At 42.2% G+C, this 15,075-nt stretch overlaps 1 long non-coding RNA gene across 1 annotated transcript in view; it reads right to left on the reverse strand.

Annotated features, from left to right (window-relative positions):
* Positions 1 to 12,015, reverse strand: part of LOC129657293 (uncharacterized) — a 31,057-nt gene extending 19,042 nt beyond the window's left edge. The window contains exons 1-2 of the long non-coding RNA XR_008716657.1: positions 11,941 to 12,015; positions 9,462 to 9,551 (exon numbers count right to left, since the gene is read on the reverse strand). This is a non-coding gene — a long non-coding RNA (uncharacterized LOC129657293). The remainder of the gene's footprint in view (positions 1 to 9,461; positions 9,552 to 11,940) is intronic.
* Positions 12,016 to 15,075: the final 3,060 nt, after the last annotated feature.

A 15,075-nucleotide genomic window follows, 5' to 3' on the forward strand; every position in this document is an offset into this window, starting at 1 on the left:
ATCCTGCTCACCACAGCTAGAAAAATCCAGCAGCACAAAGCAACGAAGACTCAGAGCAGTCAAATAATTAAACAAAAGATGCAAAGCAGAAAAAAAAGTGATCCCCCTAAAGTAATCCTGGGAAGGTAAGTCCTCCAGGATTTGCAGAAATCTTGGAAAGAACACTAGACATTCCAATGGATGCAGGAAAGGATTTGAGCCATCTTATCTAAAGCTCAGTGTCAGGGTAATCAGTTGACATTAGGGTACAGATATTTAAACTACTATTGGAGCTTCACCTTCCAGCTGAATATCCATTGTATGCTTTAATTCCTCAGCTCCATACCTTAGAATTTAATTAACCTCAATACCCAGAGCCATAATCTGCTCACCAGTTGTTAGCTTTACACTTTTAAAATGTGATTGCCATCCAGACCATGGATTTCACACACAGGCAAGCCTCAACATACCCACACGCTAGATTCCAAGGGTACACTTTGAAGCCAACTGGTTGGAAGCAGGAGTTCATTTCTCCCACAGAAGTAATGTTATAAATCAAATGTTCTCAAACCCTAATGCACAAATGAATAGCGTAAGAGGCTTTTTAAAAATACATCCCTGGGTTCTGCTGCCAGAGATTCCCATTCTGGAATGGACTCCAGTGAGCAACATTTTGATTATGATGCAACCACACTTTAGAAAATATTGGGAGGAGCGATAAGATTTTTTTTTCCTACCGCCACAAAAGCTAATTTAATCCATAATATAATTGAAATAGGAGTAATGATCACTTTCAGCTTTGAATGCCCTCTCCCCCTCATCTCAGATCCTTCAGGCTAAACATCCAACAGCTCTGAGCATGGAGAAAACTGGTGTGAGGCCCGATGGACCCAGGAGGCAGTCCCTCTCGTGGGGGCTAAGGAAGCCGAGCGAGACAACAGCTGTCATATGGAAGAGTTGCCCATAATTCACATTTGTTTTCCTCTGAACTTGCCACCCCATCCAGAATTCTAATTAAGATTCTAGTGGCTTTAAAAGAATTAAGATCGCTCCCTAACTTCCTTCACTTATAGCCAAGGAATAAAATTAAGAAAACCTAGCTCCATTCATTTCAGTATGATGATGATTTTTCCAGAGGAGCACAGCTCTTTGGGGAACTGTTTTTCCCATGGAAATTAATTGATAGTAATATTCAATTCAGAGTTTAAGATTCAAAACGAAGACCAAAGTGAATGCTGTTTTCCTTGTGAGTAGGAAAATAAAACCAACGGCTTAAGATACAGTGGCTCCTTCTAGCAGAGTGTCCAAAGTGATAACGAAAAAAAATTACAAAGGACACGAATTGTTCTAAGTGGCTGAAAGACTTCACAGATCCTTTGCGTGATAGCCTGCCAAAATCTTCAGCCAGCAAAGCTCACTTAAAGATACCAGACATGAATAGGCAATTTTTAACTTAAAAAAAAAAATCCTTCAAGTTTATAGCAGAGTAACTTCTAGACCTTGAATGACACATGACAATTTTATTGGCTGACCTTTTAAAAGTGAGCAGATCTAATTAGACACTCTGATGCGCAGGTTCTGAATTATGATGAGCAAGCAGGGGTCTCTAATCCCCTACTGTTGCAGCTAAACATTTGGGAGTAATATTGCTAATTAAAATGCAGCATTCCAACCTGAAAGCGAAGCTCCGGCCTCTCGTCCACATTGGCAGAGCCTGCTGTTTCTGCTTCCTCTCCCCAACACACACTATCAAATATTTTCCACCACAGAGATTCTCCTTATTACAATTTCCCAAGTATTCCCCTAATAGATGCAGCGTGATTACTGGGGTGCCTGGAGACAGAATCTCTTCAGGTGGGTAATCATTTGGATGAGGCAAGTCAAGAAATGGCTCTAATTCCCACCTCACTTCCTGCACAAAACAAATTCCATGTGGATTAAAGATTTAAAACTAAAATCTAAATCTGTAAAATACTAGGAGAGCAAATAAGCCTGTCTGCCACAGAGTCGATAACAATAAAAACTTGGCAAAAAAAATTTTTTTAAACCTGACTATATATCAGTAAGGGATTATGCAAAGTTAAATTATGATTTACTTGTGCAGCAGAATAATCTGCACTTACTAAAATAGCTCTTGAAAAGGAGGTGAATGTGTAAAATACCTAGCTAGTGGGAAGCAGCTGTGTAGCACAGGGAACTCAGCTCATTGCTCTGTGGTGATCTAGATGGGTGGGATGAGGGGTTGGGGGCTGGAGCTCTCAAGAGGGAGGGGATACACGTATATTTATAGCAGATTCATGTTGTTTTACAGCAGAAAACAATACAACATTGTAAAGAAATTATTCTCCAATTAAAAATAGTCCTCTTAAAAACAGAGGAGGTGAAAGTCCATATTCTGACATATTAATAAAAAGAGGTCTGTGACACTGATAAGTGAAAAAGGAAATTGAAGTATATGTCAAACAGAAACAAAATATGTGTGTGAATGCATGCATAAAAGAAATCCTGGGGGTGGGGAAGATGCACAAGCCATTAACATTTGTTCCAGCTAAAGGTGAGAACATAGGACATTACCCCTTTGAGTATTTTATGCCTTTCAGTATGATTGAATTTTTGCCACAGCAAGAAAGCACAATGGAGTCACACCATTAAAAACATTAAGTTGGTAAATTCCACTCCATTCCACGTGGAAAGGAGAGGAAAAGACATTTAAATGGTGGAGCCATGGTCGAAAGTGTAGAGCAAAGCAGGTAAGAACAAGAGCACCAGAGCCAGACTGCTGGGGTTCAAATTCAAGCCCTGCCACTTTCTAACTGGGCAAGCCACTTGACCTCCCTCTGCCTCAGTTATGTTGTTGTTCAGTTGCTAAGTCATATCCAACTCTTTGCAACCCCATGGACTGCAGCACACCAGGCTTCCCTGTCCTCCACTATCTCCCAGAGTTTGCCCAAGTTCATGTCCATGGAATCTGTGATGCCATCCAACCATCTCATCCTCTGCTGCCCCCTTTTCTTTTTGCCTTCAATCTTACCCAGCATCAGGGTCTTTTCCAATGAGCCAGCTCTTCACAACAGGTAGCGAAAGTATTGGAGTTATGCTTTAAAAAAAAAATGGATATAATAATAACAAACACTTTCTGGGGTTGTTGTAAGAATTAAATGAGTTAATAACAATTAAAGTGCTTAATAGAGTGCCTGACACTATATGGGAAAAGAATCTGAGAAAAAGCAGATATATGTATCACTGATTCACACTGCTGTACACCGGAAACACAGCATTGTAAATCAACTATACTCCAATAAAAAAAAAATTTTAAGAGTGCCTGGCAGCATGTCTCCAATAAATGTTGGTTTACCATTGTTATTCTGTGAAAGGAGTGAATACAACACACATCTTCCCTTACGTGGCTTCGGTTTTTATGCCTCTCATAGTGTGAACATTTTACTGGATTCCACAACACCATGACAGCTAGAGATCTGAATTTCCGATACAATATGGCCCCTCTACCCGTCAACTATTTTGAGTAGTCAGTCAAACAATGGTTTGTTTCAATAGCCAGTACGGAAACCAGCTGTGTTAGGTTCATCAAAAAATGGCCCGTCAGTCTTCACTGTGGCATACAAATATGGCCATGGATATTTGGTCTATGAGCAACTGAAGGGGATTTCAAGAATGACTTTGTCCACTTTCCTTTTCTTTTCACACACTGGCTTTAGAATTTAGCCACAGTATAGAATACAATTACTCCCTAAAATTGAAGAAGCAATAAACTCCCCATGTCTGGTATATTACAAATACAATAATTATAAAGACTACCAGACCTTTCTCATTGTCTAAACCAACCACTTCTTAACATTTCTCTTGTACACTGTTATGCTACAAGGGTTTCTGTTATTTTGTACTTCGGCTTGGTTAAGGAAGGAAAGAAGGGTGCCTGGGGGAAGAAAAGCAACACAATCATAATCTCTGAGACAAGGCATCTGGGTGTGGGTACCGGCAGCTCTGTGGTCTGGGAGCCAGCATCCCTGGTGCAGACTGCAGAGCCCCACCATCAGGCATGGCATCGGGACATCCTGGGCACAGGTGCTGGCTGACATCGACAACACAGGTCCTAGCATCTGCCGTGCCTTTGATGTACATCAGCCATGTAGGAGCCACTCAGGATGAGCAACCAAAGGAACAGCCACAGTGGCCAGTGCAGCCGACTCAAGATAGACAAGGTGCCATCTGTAGCATCAGAGTAAATTCTGCAGGCTGAAAGAGAGACCACTTGGAGCATGATTTGTAATTCCCTGGAGATTCCTTAGAGGAACTGGAATGAAGCTTGAATTTCCATGGAAATTTTGGATATGTTTTGGATTCCAAAAGGGAGTTTTGGATATGTTGTTTCTGAAGCAGAAGCTCTAACACTTTGGCCACCTGATACAAAGAACCAACTAATTGGAGAAGACCCTGATGCTGGGAAAGATTGAAGACAAAAGGAGAAGGGGACAGCAGACGATGAAACAGTTGGATGGCATCACCGACTCAGTGGACATGAGTTTGAGCAAACTCCAGGAGATGGTGAAGGACGTGCTGCAGTCCGTGGGGTTGCAAAGAGTCAGACATAACTTAATGACTGAAAAACAACAACAAACAAACAGAAAATAGTAGAATGTTAAATTTGGAAATGAACTTGGATCTAGGACATGAAAGAGAGTTTGCTCTATATGAAAATGGGAGGAGGGGGTGTCCAGACACTATTTCAGTGGCTGCTCCAACCAGTGGGGAAAATATCCATTTTACGGGGGAATTATATGCTACAGAGTTGTTTGCAAATTTGGGATTCTTGAATATCTCCAGTGACGATCTTCAGAAATGTTGAGAGTCCTCTGTAAGATTAGAGAAACTTGCCGCTCAGGCTTTTGATTATCCAACAAACATTTATGCCAAGAATTATTAAACTATACTGAAGAGATTCTGGAAGAAGCTTCCTTGCAGACACCAGGGAGAATCTGTGCAAGCAGGTGCCACAACCAAGAAAAGCCAGGACATTCAAAACCACGCAATCACACTCTCAAATCAGTTCCAGGCTGGACGTGAATTTCACCCTCATCCACAACCATCTTCCAGACCCTCAAATGATACATTTATTTTATATACATAGAAATGCCCTTATGATAATGTAAGCAAGCTTTAATTTTGAGTTTTATTTTTAAGTATGATTTTAATTTTATTGAATTACTAGAGTAATAGAGAGTAGCACACAACTTCTGAATTGTTTTCTTAAGCTGTCTGTGTGTGTTAAGTGTGTGTGTGTGTGTGTGCGTGCACACATGCTCACACATTAGTCACTCAGTCGTGTCTGACTCTTTGTGACCCTATTAACTGTAGTCTGCCAGACTCCTCTGTCCGTGGGATTCTCTATGCAAGAATACTGGAGACGGTTGCCATTTCCTTCTCCAGGGGATCTTCCCAACCCAGGATCAAACCCCAGTCTCCTGAATTGCAGGCAGATTCTTTACCACTGAGCCACCAAGGATTACTAAAAATGGTTAAGATGGTAGATTTTATATTACTGTATGTATATTTTGGAGCTTTCCTGGTGGCTCAGGGATAAAGAATCCACCTGCAATGCAAGAGACATGGGTTCAGATCCCTGGGTCAGGAAGATTCCCTGGAGAAAGGAATGGCAACCCACTTCAGTATCCTTGCCTGGAGGATCCCATGGACAGAGGAGCCTGGCGGGCTACTGTCCATGCAGTCACAGAAGAGTCAGATACTACTTAGCAACTAAACAACAACATGTGGATTTTACCATGGTAAAAAAAAAAAAATGTGAAAAATCACTATTGCATTAAAATAGTGCCTATGTTGATTACTGAGTTTGTTGGCACCCCTTTACATTTTGCACTGGCCTCACCATCCTCTCGAACCTGGGGAGCACTGTGGGAGGAGCTGGGAGTCAGAGGGAAGGTGGGGGGGATGTGGATCAGAAGCTTTGGCTTCTGAGCTTTGCTGACATATTGAGTGCAAAGCTTTTCTGAGCTTTGGCTGTCCTTCTTCAGATTAAGTGTGATTTTTCCATTTATCATTGGTTTGGGACCATTCTGTTTAACGATAAGAACTGTATCAATGAAGATATGTTTGGCTGCAAACCACAGAATTCAGTGGCTTAAGCAAATAATGGTTTATTTTTGTCACACTCCAAAATATATATACAGTAACATAAAATCTTGGAGAAGGCAATGGCAATCCACTCCAGTACTCTTGCCTGGAAAATCCCATGGGTGGAGGAGCCTGGTAGGCTGCAGTCCATGGGGTCGCTAAGAGTCAGACACAACTGAGCAACTTCACTTTCACTTTTCACTTTCATGCATTGGAGAAGGAAATGGCAACCCACTCCAGTGTTCTTGCCTGGAGAATCCCAGGGACGGGGGAGCCTGGTGGGCTGCCATCTATGGGGTCGCACAGAGTCAGACATGCTGAAGCGACTTAGCAGCAGCAGCAGCAACATAAAATCTACCATCTTAACCATTTTTGAACTAGACCATTAAGAGATGACCTAAATCAAATCCCGTATGACTATACAATGGAAGTGGCAAATAGATTTAAGGGACTAGATCTGATAGACAGAGAACCTGATGAACTATGGACAGAGGTTCGTGACATTGTACAGGAGACAGGGATCAAAACCATCTCCAAGAAAAGAAATGCAAAAAAGCAAAATGGCTGTCTGAGGAGGCCTTACAAATAGCTATAAAAAGAAGAGAAGTGAAAAGCAAAGGAGAAAAGGAAAGATATACCCATTTGAATGCAGAGTTCCAAAGAATAGCAAGGAGAGATAAGAAAGCCTTCCTCAGTTATCAATGCAAAGAAATAGAGGAAAACAATAGAATGGGAAAGACTAGAGATCTCTTCAATAAAATTAGAGATACCAAGGGAACATTTCATGCAAAGATGGACTCAATAAAGGACAGAAATGGTAAGGACCTAACAGAAGCAGAAGATATTAAGAAGAGGTGGCAAGAATACACAGAAGAAACATACAAAAAAGATCTTCACAACCCAAATAATCACAAAGATGTGATCACTCCCACTCACCTAGAGCCGGACATCCTGGAATGTGAAGTCAGGTGGGCCTTAGGAAGCATTACTATGAACAAAGCTAGTGGAGGTGATGGAATTCCAGTTGAACTATTTCAAACCCTAAAAGATGATGCTGTGAAAGTGCTGCACTCAATATGTCAGCAAATTTGGAAAATTCAGCAGTGGCCACAGGACTGGAAAAGATCAGTTTTCATTTTAATCCCAAAGAAAGGTAATGCCAAAGAATGCTCAAACTACCACAAAATTGCACTCATCTCACACGCTAGTAAAGTAATGCTCAAAATTCTCCAAGCCAGGCTTCAGCAATACATGAACTGTAAACTTCCAGCTGTTCAAGCTGGTTTTAGAAAAAACAGAGGAACCAGAGATCAAGTTGCCAACATCCGCTGGATCATTGAAAAAGCAAGAGAGTTCCAGAAAAACATCTATTTCTACTTTATTGACTATGCCAAAGCCTTTGACTGTGTGGATCACAAGAAACTGTGGAAAATTCTGAAAGAGATAGGCATACCAGACCACCTGACCTGCCTCTTGAGAAACCTGTATACAGGCCAGGAAGCAACAGTTAGAACTGGAAATAGAACAACAGATTGGTTCCAAATAGGAAAAGGAGTACATCAAGGCTGTATATTGTCACCCTGCTTATTTAACTGATATGCAGAATACATCATGAGAAACACTGGGCTGGAGGAAGCAGAAGCTGGAATCAAGATTGCCAGGAGAAATATCAATAACCTCAGATATGCAGATGACACCACCCTTACGGCAGAAAGTGAAGAAGGACTAAAGAGCCTCTTGATGAAAGTGAAGAGGAGAGTGAAAAAGTTGGCTTAAAGCTCAACAATCAGAAAACTAAGATCATGGCATCTGGTCCCATCACTTCATAGCAAATAGATGGGGAAACAGTGGAAACAGTGGCTGACTTTATTTTTCTGGGCTCCAAAATCACTGCGGATGGTGATTGCAGCCATGAAATTAAAAGATGCTTGCTCCTTCGAAGGAAAGCTATGACCAACCTAGACAGCATATTAAAAAGCAGACACATTAATTTGCCAACAAAGTCTGTCTAGTCAAGGCTATGGTTTTTCCAGTAGTCATGTATGGATATGAGAGTTGGACTATAGAATTGATGCCCAAGAATTGATGCTTTTGAACTGTGCTGAGGAATTGATGCTTTTGAACTGTGGTGTTGGAGGAGACTCTTGAGAGTCCCTTGGACTGCAAGGAGATCCAACCAGTCCATCCTAAAGGAGAGCAGTCCTGGGTGTCCAGTGGGGAGACGGATGTTGAAGTTGAAACTCCAATACTTTGGCTGACTCATTGGAAAAGACCCTGATGCTGGGAAAAATTGAGGGCAGGAGGAGAAGGGGACGACAGAGGATGAGATGGTTGGATGGCATCACCAACACAGTGGACATGGGTTTGGGTGGACTCCGGGAATTGGTGACGGACAGGGAGGCCTGGGGTGCTGCGGTTCATGGGGTTGCAAAGAGTCGGACACGACTGAGTGACTGAACTGAAACTGAAACTAACCATTTTTAAGTGCATGGTTCAGTGGCATCAAATACATTCATAATATTGTACAACCATCACCAGCATCCATCTCTGAAACTCTTCGCATCTTCCCAAACTGAAGCTCTATACCCATTAAACACTAACTCCCCAATCCTCTCACCCCCAGCCCCTGGTGGCCACCATTCTACTTCATGTCTCTATGATTTTTACTGCTCTAAGTGTTTTATGCAAGTGAATCATACAGTATGTCTTTTTGTGACTTCACCTCAAGGTTCATTCATGTTGTAACATGTGTCAGAATTACCTTCCTTTTTAAGGCTTGATCATTTTAATGCAACAGCTTAAAAAATCAAACAGAGAGGATCCATATTACTGATTCCTTTTTCTTTTGTTTCAGGCTCCAGAATGACTCAGCACCGACTAATCCTGTCTTTATTTACAACCTTGGTATTTTTATTCATCAGGTATATTTTTGTGTCCATTTTTACTTTCTTCACATTAACATATTATTCAACTTGATTAATGAATTTTTTGGCACCCACCCCCTTATACTTTTGTGCCTGAGGTAAAAGCCTTGTGCACCACACCCTAGTCCCAGGCCTGGAGCTGCCCTGCAAACACATGAACATAACGTCAAGTGGTGCTCCTATTGAACATGGCTTTTTATTCTGAGGCTTTCATTGCCCTCCCAGGGCTTTAACTCCTAGAGATAGTAAACAACTCACCTCTCCAGCAAGTCTTTCCTATGGGAACCAACCAATCCAAGCCCATCCCAACCACTTCACTCAGGTCACTAGCTCCTGCCCTAACCACCTAGGGGCAGGTATCAGACCATAAGGCACAGCCCTTCTTCCCAAGAGTCCACAGGAACTACTCACACTCTCCAATCCCAGGGGACTTCCCAGGTGGTCCAGTGGCTAAGGCTCCGAGCTCTCAATCCAGAGGGTGCAGGTTTGATCCCTGGACAACTAAGCCCACACGAGGCAATTAGAGAAAGCCCACACACAGCAACGAAGACCTATCAAAGCCAAAAAAAAAAAAAAAAACCCAGCCAATCCTAAGCCTGCTTATCCTGCCTCACCTATTCCGTTGCATGGAAAGCACTATAAAGACTTTTGCCTAACATATTTAAAATGGAAAACCAACAAGGACCTACTATATAGCACCTGGAACTCTGTTCAATGTTATGTGGCAGCCTGGATGGGACGGGAGTTTGGGGGAGAATGGATACATATATGTGTATGGCTGAATCCCTTCGCTGTTCACCTGAAACTATCACAACATTGTTAATCGGCTAAACCCCAATATAAAATTTTTTAAAAAAGTGAAAAGACTTGCCCTCCAAGTCCTGACTGGCCCCAATGTTTCACCATGCGGGCAAGGCGTGGCATGCCCCGCCCCGCCCCAGGAAACTATGGGTAACAAATCACCTTTTCAGAGGCACTCACTTCCCGATCCTCATTATACTTGAACAATAATAAAGGCTGCATTGTGAAACAGTGCTCACGGAAGGTGGCTGGGAGTGATGAAGGGTGCTGTTTTATTTAGGTGGTGTGGGAAGGCATCTCTGAAGAAACCTCAAAAGGTTTCTTTTGAGCAGAAACCGGAAGGCAGGGAAGAGGAATGTCTGGAGAAAGGAAAACACTCTACTTCCTGACTAGATAATTTGCTCATTTCAGAACTACCTCTCCTTTCTCTCATGATTTTCCCAACACCATTTGCTTTCGTTTTTCTCTGGCTTTTGTGACCATGCTGTCCAAGGTCTCAGTGTCAGTCATGTTTTAGGCACTGATTCCTTTCCCCAGGCAGTTCCAAACACGTACCGGCCTTCCTACAGACTACCACATGGACACTACACGTATATCCTTATGTCTAAAACGAAATGCATTATCTTTTCCTCAACTCCCCAAACATGAGAACCTTCAGTACTTTTCTACCTGGATTATAAAAGTGTCACAACGGTCCTTTCTCTCCAGTCCTTCCTGCAGCCAGTTTGTGCTCTACAGCATCGCCAGAGACTCAACACAGACTTCCTGCCTGATAAAATCTCCATGGCTTCTCATGGTCTACAACAGAAAGTCCAAAGTTCTGAGCCCCAACCTCCCATTTCAGCTTCATTTCCAGTGATACCTCCCACCTTCTCAAGCCTCTGCTCCACCAGGTTAACAACTGGCCAAAAGCACATTGACCTCTTTGACTCCATTCATCTCCAAGTCCAGTGCAGCCATGGACTCTGATAACCATTCTCCAAATATTCTAGAATATTCTGATTACAAAATAAAGACATATTTGTTCTAGAAAATTTAGAAAATAAGGAAAAACCTAATGAATAAAATTGAAATCACTGCCTATAATCCTACCACCCATTCTATTCATTTATAAGAATTAACTGAATATCTACTATGAGCAAAGAATAAGATAAAGCAGGATACTGAGGAAGCAGGGACTCTTAAAGATGTTTGAATGAAACAGGGAGAGAGGAGGAGAGGCTCTTCATATGCGGTCCCCTGTGTTTGAAATGTCCTTCATCCCTTTATCACTTGGCAAACTTCTCTGACCCTTAAAGACCAAGTCAAACCTCTCTTCCATGATGCATCTTTGCTGATTTTCCCCAGGTTGAGCTAATTACCACTTGATTTTTGTTGTCACTGTACCTTGTATATTCATCTATCTTAGCCCCTATCACATACTATCAAAGGGTTCCGACTATGTGTATACCGGCTCCTCTTCTAGTCTATGGGCCTTCAAGGCTCATAACCATGGTGACCAATTCAGACCTGACACATGACAGGCCCTGAGAAAACAAATGCAACTGAGTTGTGCTTCCTAGGACTTCCCTCAAGTCAGAAAAACACAAGTGGTTTCAGTAACTGCAACTCCATTTGACAAAAGGTTTGTATATCCTTCCGAACACTTCTCTTTATCCTAAAGCATCCCCCCAAGTCAGGTTTTAAATGCAATAACATATATAACTCATTTTAATGGGACATGTTATACAATAGGCAAGTTCTACTAGATAACAAATCAAATGGGAAGGGCCATTTGGTACATTTTGTACTCCTATCAAGTCTGCAAACATTATTTAGCCTGTCCTTCTTGCTAAACTCTCTGCCAGTTTCAAAGCATTTAAAATAATCAATTAGCTAATCCTTGCAACACCTCTCTGGGCTTAGCCAGTGCTCTCAGAACATTTTAGAGATATTGCTTAAAGAAGGTAGAAACAAAAAACAGCCATCCTATAAAGCTTGGGATTACCCAGTGAGGCCTGGCTCCTGTGCAGAAAAGCAGCCCGTGCTTAGGGTTAACACATAAGCCAAGACTCGCACTTCACCAGGGACCCCCGTGTTTAGCACTTACCTCTGAAGAAAAATCATGTGAAAATTCCACAGACTTGAAGGAAGATTAGCTGAGCAGTCAGGACCCTCTGCGGGAAGCAAACCACCATTTAGATAAGCTGGAGTTCGTGGGGCACGAGGGAAGAGGCAGTCCACGTAATTGGAATCACAAAGATCAACAGCATAAGGTGAAGAGGAATGAAAAATGACTAATGTGTAATTGTTCACACCTTATCTGTGAGGAAATGAAGCAGTATAAGTTGAGGGGAAACCAAAATATTATATATAATGCTATTACATAAAATATTATTTTATGTTATTATATATTATGGCATAATATATAGTACTGTATATTACTCTGTTACTGCATATAATGATATATAATAGTTGATATTTTTGAGGATTCATACATATCCTTATAACAATTCTGTGAAGTAGATAATATCATCCTCACTTTAAATTAGAGAAGACTGGGACTTCCCTGGTAGTTCAGTGGCTAAGCCTCCACTCTTCCAGTGCAGGGGGCCTGGGTTCAATCCCTGGTCAGGGAACTAGATCCCCCATGCCACAACTAAGACCCAGCACAGCCCAAATAAATTAAGTAAATCAATTAGAGGAAACGAAGTCTTAGAGTGGTTAAATAATCTCTTCTCTGAGTTAACAAGTGATGGGGGATGTGTTCAAGCCTCGCTCTGTCTGATGCCACCAGGAAGACAACCATTATACCACACTACCTGCCAGTAATACAAGCACTCATTGAATTATTCTATCCACCAGGGCTCCAGCATAAAAACAGATGGCACATTCCAACTTAATACCATGAGGAAGCTTTCATAAGGGTCTTGTCCACAATGGGGCATGCAGGGGACAGTGAACCCCAAGGGACAATGCAGAGCTGGTGTCAGTGGTCCCTGTTAGCACCCGTAAGCCTGAAGGGGCAATGTGGCTTTGGAATTTGGAAACACAGAGGCTGTGTGGGGAGGGACATTTTAGAGAAAGTATAAGACTGTCAGAATAAGCCCATACAAAGAGACAGGAAGGGTGATGAACACACAGGACTCAGCCTCCTTTCTCCCTCATACCTGCCAAGGCTCCCATTGGCCGAGCCAACTTTGTGCTAGAGAGTTAAGGTATGGTGATGAAGATATCCAACTCCCAGGGCACAGAACAAAGTCGAGAAGTAAACCTTAAAAAAAGAAACAGATGGGCCAAACATGGATTTAAATGAGGATCATGGTGTCATGCGATTTCTCCAGGGTCAGTACATGAAATGCAAAGGACGATATATTAGTCCTAAGGATGAGGTTAGGGATTAGAGGTAGATAAAGTTTGGCTTCAAACATAATATAAATCACATTTGGTAAGACTGTTAAAAATAATATCTTATCCTTAAATTTTTACCTTCTGATTGCTTAGTCACTTAGTCGTGTCCAACTCTTTTCAACTCCATGGACCATAGCCTGTCAGGACCCTCTGTCCATGGGGATTCTCCAGGCAAGAATACTGAAGTGGGTAGCCATGCCCTCCTCCAGGGGATCTTCCTATCCCAGGGATCAAACCCAGGTCTCCCGCATTGCAGACAGATTCTTTAACCATCTGAACCACCAGGGAAGCCCTCTGGTTAATTAAGAATAATCAAAATATGACGGTAAGTGTGCTTGTTTTTTTCTCTGCTTGACCTGATGGATCAATGAGAGAAAGAAAAGGCAAAGAGTTGAACTAAACTATCCAGGGAAAAAAACTTAGCTGAGAAAGCAGCAATTTCTGCCAATCCTCTTGCCCCATATTTCCTAGAGGATAGCAAGCCCATGAGCTAAACTGTTCCCTTTTGGAGATGAGCAAAGGCATGAGAACTGAAGATGAGAGAAAAACAACAGATAGAAACAGCCACAAATGAACAAAATAGGAGTCGTTTTACCAGAATATCAGCCAAGGGAGCTGTACGTTTGTTGAATTCAGTCAACAGGCACCATATATTGAATAAATACTGATATCTATAAAATCTGCTTTCAAGTTTCCGTCTACTGAATTTGTCTGTGAGGACAAATAACTCCACCATTAAACACTAAATGGACATTGAAACAAAAGCCTATTATAAAATAATATTTGCTGCTGCTGCTTAGTCGCTTCAGTCGTGTCCGACTCTGTGCAACCCCATAGATGGCAGCCCACCAGGCTCCCCTATTCCTGGGATTCTCCAGGCAAGAACACTGGAGTGGGTTGCCATTTCCTTTTCCAATGCATGAAAGTGAAAAGTCAAAATGAAGTCACCCAGTCATGTCTGACTCTTAGTGACCCCATGGACTGCAGCCTACCAGGCTCTTCCATCCATGGGATTTTCCAGGCAAGAGTACTGGAGTGGGGTGCCATCGCCTTCTCTGAAAATAATATTTAAAGTGAAATTAAACACAGACATCAACACCAGCCCATTATTCCTTCAAAGACAACACTGGATATTCAGAGGCAAAGGGTCTTTTGTTGCTGCTGTTTAGTCTCTAAGTCATGTAAGACTCTTTGCGACCTCACCGGCTGTAACCTGCCAGGCTCCTCTATCCATGGGGTTTCCCAAGCAAGAATACTGACATGGGTTGCCATGCCCCACTCCAGGGGATCTTCCGGACCTAGGAATCAAAACGTTGCTGCCTTGGAAAAAATTATACTACCTGCCTAGGGAGCAGAACTATATTTAAAGGCAAAGACGGGAAAGTGTGCTACACTCTACATGCTTATTTGATCAATGACTACATCAAAATTAAAGCCAGGCAGTTGATTACCATGGATTCTCCTCATGATGTACTTCCTGATCTAAAGGATGACTCACTTATGGTAGAGCTTCTGCACCATCACCATACACATCTGTTAGTCATGTCAGGAACAGAGCTGGCTGGATTATCAAACAGTGATGCCTGGAGAACTCTGATTCATCTCCATAAGGAGAAAGACCCACACCCCACCCAAGCCCTGTTCATGGACTTGCCTCACAGGGTGCTGCAGTCCGCGACTAAGGTTTGTAATTGCTGAGACAGACATCTCAGATTATCAGAGCTCCCAGGGAAAGAGTAGCTATTCTGGTCCAAATTCCTCACTTTACAGGTGAAAGGAAGCAGAGGCCCAAAGGACAAAGGTGGAAGACACTCATTTCACACCAAGAGGAAAC

This window comes from Bubalus kerabau, chromosome 7 (assembly GCF_029407905.1).
Source record: "Bubalus kerabau isolate K-KA32 ecotype Philippines breed swamp buffalo chromosome 7, PCC_UOA_SB_1v2, whole genome shotgun sequence".
NCBI classification, from domain to species: Eukaryota; Metazoa; Chordata; class Mammalia; order Artiodactyla; family Bovidae; genus Bubalus; species Bubalus kerabau.